An 8,079-nucleotide genomic window follows, 5' to 3' on the forward strand; every position below is an offset into this window, starting at 1 on the left:
TCCTCCACTTCGAGCAGTCTCGTCGTCTTAGACTAGCTCGACGCCATTGCACTCATCATCCTCAGTTCGTTGTCGTCATCGTTCAGTTCGACGTCATTGACATCGCCAGTTCATCCGTCGATCCGTCACCACTGGATAGCGTAGTTTGCCGTCGTCGTACACATCGTCATCCAGTTTGTTGTCACTCCTCCAGAGAACCCTCACACCAAGTCTGTTCAGACCGACGAATGTTTTGTTTTCTTACACCTAAGTATTTTTAGAACCGCTATTGCGTGCATGTTTTTATTAATATTAATATTGATTGCGCTTGTGTTGTACTCAGATTGATTTGTGAGCGAGTGATTCAGTTGCCAAGTTTATTTCACTGCTAAAAAACTAGGCATCCTAGACGGAAAATTCCGTCTAGGATACACAGAATTCCGTCTAGGATGTGTATCCTAGACGGAATTCCGTCTAGAATACCCGTCTAGTTTATTTCCGTCTAGGATGTAGTATTCTAGACGGAATTTCCGTCTAGAATACATCCTAGACGGAATATTCTAGATAGAATTCAAAACCGTCTAGAATACATCCTAGACGGATTATTCTAGACGGAATTTCCGTCTAGAATAATGCATTCTAGACGGAAAAAATTTCCGTCTAGAATGAGTATTCTAAACGGAAATTTCCGTCTAGAATACTCATTCTAGACGGAAATTGATTTTTTTATTTTTTTATTTTTAAAAAGGTATTCTAGACGGAATTTGAGCATCCTAGACGGAATTTCCGTCTAGGATACTATGCTACAGTAGTTTTTTTTTTGCAGAATCTATGTAGGATGCATGTACACAATATTGAACAACAAAAAATTATATTCATATCGAGCACAATCTAATTATATTCCAATATCAAATCAAATTATATTCAAATAATACATTCATCAAAATAATAGAAAAAATTGTTTACAAACTTTTACATCAATTATGTACACGAATTAACATAGGATTTTCCCTTCGCAATCAACTCATCATCATCACCACTCTTCTTATTAAGCCCAAGTCTAATCTTTCTTGCCTCTTCCTCTTCAACGTCTTCCTCGCCTTTGTCAGAATGATCACATGTATCTTCGCTTTTCACCTTCTTGGAACGAAAAAAAACATTAGATCTCTCCGCCTGACACAAAGCTTTAAGCAAAGTACCTTTGATCTGTAGAAAAATGAAAATGACATTTCAATATCTACTAGGAAACAACATTTTGTAACGGCTAACAGTGATGGGTACATGAAAATTGTGGTTACAAGACAATATTATGACAAAAAAAACAAATGATATAATTGCATCCCTTAGGTAGAACTAGAATGTAAATTCTCAACGTATCTGAAAACATGCACACTAGCACACTAAACACAAGATTAAGGCTCAAAGCTTTAGTATTGTGAAGAAGATTAGAACAACACACAAACAGAGAGCTGCAAACAATGAAAACATGAAACAAAAGAAAACCTTGTCAACAAGAGTATGCAAACATCTATGACGAGTTTCAACTCAGATTTGTAAGAAGCATGTCGTTCCAGCTTGTCGGTGTCAATCATGGATACATAGCTATTGTGGATTTCCTATCTTACAAAAAATTGACATTTACACATAGTGCAGAGGACAGAAAATCAAACAAATATTCCCATGAAGCCACATATCAGTTAGGGGGATAAATAGAGTCTTGGTTCTTGTAAAATCAAGATGGCCAACACAATAAATCCAAACACCAAATAAAGAACCACTTATGCAACAACCAGTTAATTTTCAACTACAATAGAACTTATGGACCCTATAAAAATCAAAATTTGTCATGTATCTACCTCGTTATGTAATTATTGTGTAAAGAATAATCCTGCATGGGAGAGATAATGGGCAAACAAACCTGTACTGGTGCGGAGTTTTAAATATATCTCATCTCCTTGACCCCTGCTCCCCTTGCTCAACCTATCTTGCAGAGAATGCCTAAGAGCACATATACAACAACCAAACCAACTATAAGAACACAATATCAACTCAATTCACAAATAACATTCATGCCGAATAGGAAAAATTCTCCTACTTACTCACTGAAACCTGCTGAGCTTTGTTTCAATCTACAATATAATCGCTTTACTGCCTAGAAACTCATAGACAAGGTAGGTGTTGCCTTCATGAAAGCAGAAACCCGAAAGCTTGTCGAAGCCTTACCCGATAAGGCTCCATACTCGTCGGACGTAGAGATGCCCAAACAATATATCATAGGACAAAAAAATTCAATACTTCCCACGCCTGCAATAACTGCTAGTGCAATTGCCATTCTGATGTTCAAATAATTTGCATACATTACTCTTTGATTTAAACAAGTTGATACTTGTACTTTAGCAATAGCAAATATAAGCAAGGGCCTACTTGGATAATCCTAATGGTTGAAGCTTTCGGTTCACGGTCCACTCCTCAAACCTTTTTAAGGATTTAAGAGTGAAAAAAATCAATCAGGAGGTCTGTCCGCAACAAATAGTTAGTTAGAATTGTGCATAAAAATTAATTGGATGGATTCTCTATTATTTCACTCTGTTTAACACAGTGTATTACTTCTGTTTCCATTTTCACATCTTAAGTTTATTTCCGTGTAAAAAAAAATTATGAATAACTTCCATAATTAATCTCTAGTTATAACCCACCAAACTTCGCTAAATCAGGAATCAGCGTACACATATTTTAATGGTAAAAAAAGTTTTTCTAAGTATCATGGAAACAAAAGGTTGGGTTCTTGAATAAAGTCCTTAACTAAGATGGGGATGTTAAATCGCTAAATAAATTCTCCCAAAGAAAATCAGAAAAGATTAAAAATTTTCCAATTACCAGCAATGCTGAAGAAGAGCTCCGACCTCCGCCAGCTCGAAGTCCCTCGCCACCTCTTTCAGCCTCGCCACGATCGCTGGAGGAGAGCGTGCCGACCTCCGCCTTCAGGTCCCCCCGCACTGCGGCCGAGCTCCGACCAGAACAGCGCGGCGATCGAGTCGACGGCGACGAGCTTGGCGGAGCGAGGAGGTAGGAGGACTCGGCGCAGCTGAGGAGGGAGAGGAGGTCGCGGGGGAGTGGGCCCAGTGACGAGGGATGCGGTCGAGGGGTTGGGCCTGGGTGGGTCGGAGAGGAGAGGAGGCTGCAGAGGGAAAGGGGAACTCGGAGTGGATGAAGAGGGAGGGGGAGAAATTAGGGAATGAAATTTAGGCGGCATTAGGGATTTTATTTCAGAGTTTGAGAATTTAGGCGGGGAAATGAACTTGGGGGTGAAATTTTGGGGGGGAAGGGAACCCACCATCCTAGACGGAAATTTTCCGTCTAGGATGTTTCCTAGACGGAAATTTCCGTCTAGGATGCTCACTCTAATTAAAAAAAATAAAAAAATATTAAAACCGTCTACTTTGCTATTCTAGACGGAAATTTCCGTCTAGAATAGTTTTTTTCTAGACGGAATATCCTAGACGGAAATTTTTCGTCTAGTTTAATACAAACTAGACGGAAAAATTTCCGTCCAGGATATTCCGTCTAGAATGTGGGTATTTTTACTAGTGTTTGCTAATCTAAATATTACAAGTCGAACTGTATTAAGAGAACAAATCATTATATTAATTATCTGAATAATTTACAAAGGTCTGAACTTAGTACATTCGTAATTTTTGCTTAAAAATCATCTGGAGCGTCACTTTATTCTCGAGTTTCCTACTTAGATCAATCGCTGATTTGGTGAAATATTATCATCGCTGATCTTTATACCTGCATCACATTGTTTCGCATCATTGCCTCAAATACTCAAATCCATATTGCTTTGGGAGTTCTTTTTATGGTTTGGCTTGCTTTGTTTTGATCAAGAGTCCTGCTTACATTAGACTTAGCACAACTAATCATATTAGAGGTTTATTTTTACTTGGGCTCTTGTTGGGTTTTAGGACATGTGGACTTATATTTCTATTAGTACTATTATTCCTCAGACAGCAAGAAGTTGGGATCTTCAAGGATATATAAGAACAGTCTTTCAAGCCAATTAGATACGTCAATCTTCAGAGCACTAATCAAAAAAGAGAGTTCTTTTATGAAGCATATTTGATATTCTTCTCTTTTGTTACTTTTATTTAGAGAGATTGTACGGAAATCTTGGGGTGTTATTTAGGATTGAGTGATTGAGAGATCTCCGCTTTGTATTCCTCACTATTTAGTTAAGCTTTTCTCCTCATTTGCCTGTGGACGTAGGCTACAAGCCGAACTATGTATATCTTTGTGTTTGTGTGTTCTTGATATTTTTCGTGCTCTCATGTGATTGATATTAGCTTATCCTGGAGAGTTTATCATAACAAATTGGTATCAGAGCCCTCAACTATCTATCGAATAAGAATTTAATGACAACCACTATGAAGTGGGATATCAAGAAGTTTAACGGTAACATCAGTTTTAGCCTTTGGAAGTTATGATGATCGTCATGTTGACACAGAGTGGATTGAAAAAGGCTTTATTCGGAAAGTCGAAAAAACCAGCTACTTTGATAGAGGAAGATTAGAACAAGTTGGATGATAGAGCTCTCACAAAAATCCAATTATGTTTGACAAATGAAGTTTTGCAAGAAGTTCTCACAGAGAAGACAACTGTTGATTTGTGATCTAAATTAAAGGATTTGTATTTAACGAAGTTGCTAACTAATCACCTCCTCTTGAAGCAGCATTTGTACATACTTCAGATGTCGGAAGGAACACCCATCAAATCTCGTATTGGTGAATTTAATTCTGTGATTATAGATTTGATTAGTAAGATTAATGTTAAGATCGATGATGAAGATCAAACCCTATTGTTATTGTGTTCTTTGCTACCTTCTTACAAGTACTTCAGGGATACTATGATCTATAGTTGAGATTCTATTGGCATCAAGAACCTTAAAGAGAACTTGTTGAATAAAGAGAAAATTGACAAAGAGTTAACCTAAGTGAAAGTAGCGATAAAGCCGATTGTTATAGATTTGGAAGAAGAAAGGGCACATTAAGACCGATTGTTATAGATTAAAGAACATGAATAAACAAGAAGAGTATGAGGGAAAATCAAAGGAGGACTCTGCTGAAGTTGATATTGTTGAAGAGGTGATTTTGTTAGCTATAGATGATATAAACAGGAGCATTGATGACTGGATTTTGGATTCGGGTTGTTCCTATCATATGTGTCCTAATCGGGACTGGTTCACCACTTATGAAGCTATTGATGGTGGAACTATTCTTATAGGAAATAACACCTCATGCAAGACTATTGGGAAAAAAAATTCAGATTAAGATGCATGATAGAGTCATCAGGACTTTGACTGATGTTAGGCATGTTCCAGGTTTAAGGAAGAATCTCATCTCTTTGGGCACTCTTAATAGCATTGGGTGCAATTTTTTAGGTGAAGGTAGAGTTCTTAGGGTTATAAAAGGTTCTCTTATGGTTATGAAAGGAAAGAAGTTCGGCAGCTTGCATGTTTTGTAGGGTACTACTATTACCGATTCGACTACAGTTACATCATCGATATCAGGAGCTGATACTACTAGATTATGGCATATGAGATTTGATCATATGAGTGAGCGCATATTGGCCGAATTGAGTAAGAAGGGTCTTTTATGTGGACAGAGTACAAAAAAATTAGATTCTGCGAGCATTGCATCTTTGAGAAGTAGAAAAGAGTCAGCTTAAGTATGACAGTGCATTAGACTAAAGGTAGTTTGGATTATATCCATTCAAATCTTTGGGAACCTTCACAAGTTGCCTCGAAGGGTGGTAGTTTTAGATATTTATTGACCTTCATTGACGACTACTCTAGGAAGGTTTAGATCTATTTTTGAGACATAAATATGAGGTGTTTGTGACTTTCAAGCAGTGGAAGTTTTTGATTGAGAAACAGACTAGGAGGCTGATTAATAGACTTAGAACTGATAATGGTCTTGAGTTTTGTGAAGAATAATTTAATGAGTTCTACAAGAAGTAAGGAATCGCTAGACATCGTACAGGCCCTCACACGCCGTAACAGAATAGAGTGGTAGAACATATGAACATAAACATATTGGAGAAAGCTTGTTGTATGATGTTCAATGCAGGTTTAGGCAAAGAATACTGGGTGGTGAATACGACTTGTTACTTAGTGAATCGATCGTCATCTATTTCTATTAGTTATAACACGAGAGGAGGTTTGGTCTGATAAACCTACGAATTATTCTAATTTTAGAATATTTGGTTGTCCTGCATATGTGCTTGTTAGTCAAGGGAAACTTGAACCACGAGCGAAGAGGTGCATATTCCTAGGTTATGCATCGGGTGTTAAGGGTTTTAGGTTGTGGTGTCCTGTTCCGGAGTCTTTAAAGATTATTATCAGCCATGATGTTACTTTTGATGAGTCTACTGTGTTCCACCAGAAACAATCACCGGTTTTAGTTGATAATGCGCGCACTACAGGATATAATGTGGAGTTAGAAATTCTTGATTCGGCTCTTTAGCAGGATAAAACTACGAGAGTTTAGCAGCCAGATCTCATTCAAGTAGATGAAGCATCTCAGTAGCTGCAAGAAAAGCGGGAATACACTATTGCTAGAGATTAGTCTAGACAAGATATATAACCACTATGAAGATATGAAGATACGATAGCTTATGCATTGTCGGTTGACAATTTTGTACCCTTCGGGTATTCAGGAGCTATTTCAGGTGATGACTTCGCTAAGCTTTACGGTCATCGTGCAGACAATTCGGTCGATTTGTTGAGGAGGCCTCTTTCAGGTGGCAAGCTCAAGCCGGGCTTGGACAATATATGCCGCACTTGATGCCCTGCGGGAGAAGGTGAAGTAAGCTAGTTTTTGGAGTGAAGGATTTCTACGCATTTGAGTCAAGATGGAGATTTTTTTGTAGGTTGCCTCAAATACTAAAATCCATATTGCTTTGGGAGTTCCTTTTATGACTTGGTTTGTTTTGATCAAGATTTCTACTTACATTAGACTTTGCACAACCAATCATATTAGAGGTTTATTCCTACTTGGACTCTTGTTGGGTTTTAGGATATGTGGACTTCTATTCTTATTAAAACTATTATTCCTTAGATAGCAAGGATTTGGGATCTTCAAGGCTATATAAGAATAGTCTTTCAAGCCAATTAGATTAATCAATCTTCAGAGCACTAATCAAGAAGAGAGAGTTTTTTGTGAAGCATATTTGATATTCTTCTCTTTTGTTCCTTTTATTTAAAGAGATTGTATGAAAATCTTAGGGTGTTATTTATGATTAAGTAATTGAGAGATCTCTACTTTATATTCCACACTATTGAGTAAAGATTTTCTCCTCCTTCGCCCGTGGATGTAGGCTACAAGCCGAACCACGTATATCTTTGTGTTCGTGTGTTCTTGATATTTTTCGTGCTCTCTTGTGATTGATATTAGATTATGCTTATGTTTAAGAAGTGTTTTGAGATAGGTAATAAAAAGAAAGTTAAGATAATAGAATGTAAAATAGTTAAGAATCTGTTCTTCTTTAAATTAGGGTGTAATACATATTAGGAATTTTATGGAGATTAATCTGCGGAATTAAACACTAAATAAATAACTACACCAATGAAAATACTACATGCAAGTAAACACTAAGATTTAACGTGGTTCGACTAATCGTGCCTACGTCCATAGGGCAATTCAAATAACAATATTTCACTATCAATCGATTGTACAATCCTTCAAAGTTACACCCGAACTTGAGGATCAAATCACAAAGAGAAAAATACAACATTACCTATAGGGCACTAAACCCTAAAGCATGTATCATCATAAGTCTCCAACTCCTGCAGAGAAATCAACACCATACTCTCGATAACATCGTCATTCAGAAGACAACGGATTTTAAATCACTGCAATCGGACAACCGAGTTATCCGGAATCTCAACTTTTCTCTCCTTTTTTTCTCTCTCCCCTCTTTTTTTCTCTCTCTCGGATTACTGTAGCTACAGGAAAAATCTGACCTCAGGGTTATACTCTTCACATGCCCAATTCCTTTAATAAAGGAATTTTATCCCTAGGTCCATCATTCCTATTCAAATTA

At 37.3% G+C, this 8,079-nt stretch overlaps 1 long non-coding RNA gene across 5 annotated transcripts; it reads right to left on the reverse strand.

Moving 5' to 3' along the window:
- On the reverse strand, positions 888 to 2,928 carry LOC109849139. Of its 5 annotated transcripts, XR_002249008.1 has the most exons (5): positions 2,857 to 2,925; positions 2,404 to 2,454; positions 2,079 to 2,312; positions 1,898 to 1,977; positions 888 to 1,185 (listed from the first exon to the last, which is right to left on the reverse strand). It is a non-coding gene; the product is annotated as an uncharacterized LOC109849139 (long non-coding RNA). The 5 variants fall into 5 exon arrangements; XR_002249009.1 differs by lacking the exon at positions 2,404 to 2,454 and having other exon boundaries at positions 2,857 to 2,928; XR_002249007.1 differs by having other exon boundaries at positions 2,079 to 2,454.

The sequence above is a fragment of the Asparagus officinalis genome, chromosome 7 (assembly GCF_001876935.1).
Source record: "Asparagus officinalis chromosome 7, Aspof.V1, whole genome shotgun sequence".
NCBI lineage: Eukaryota > Viridiplantae > Streptophyta > Magnoliopsida > Asparagales > Asparagaceae > Asparagus > Asparagus officinalis.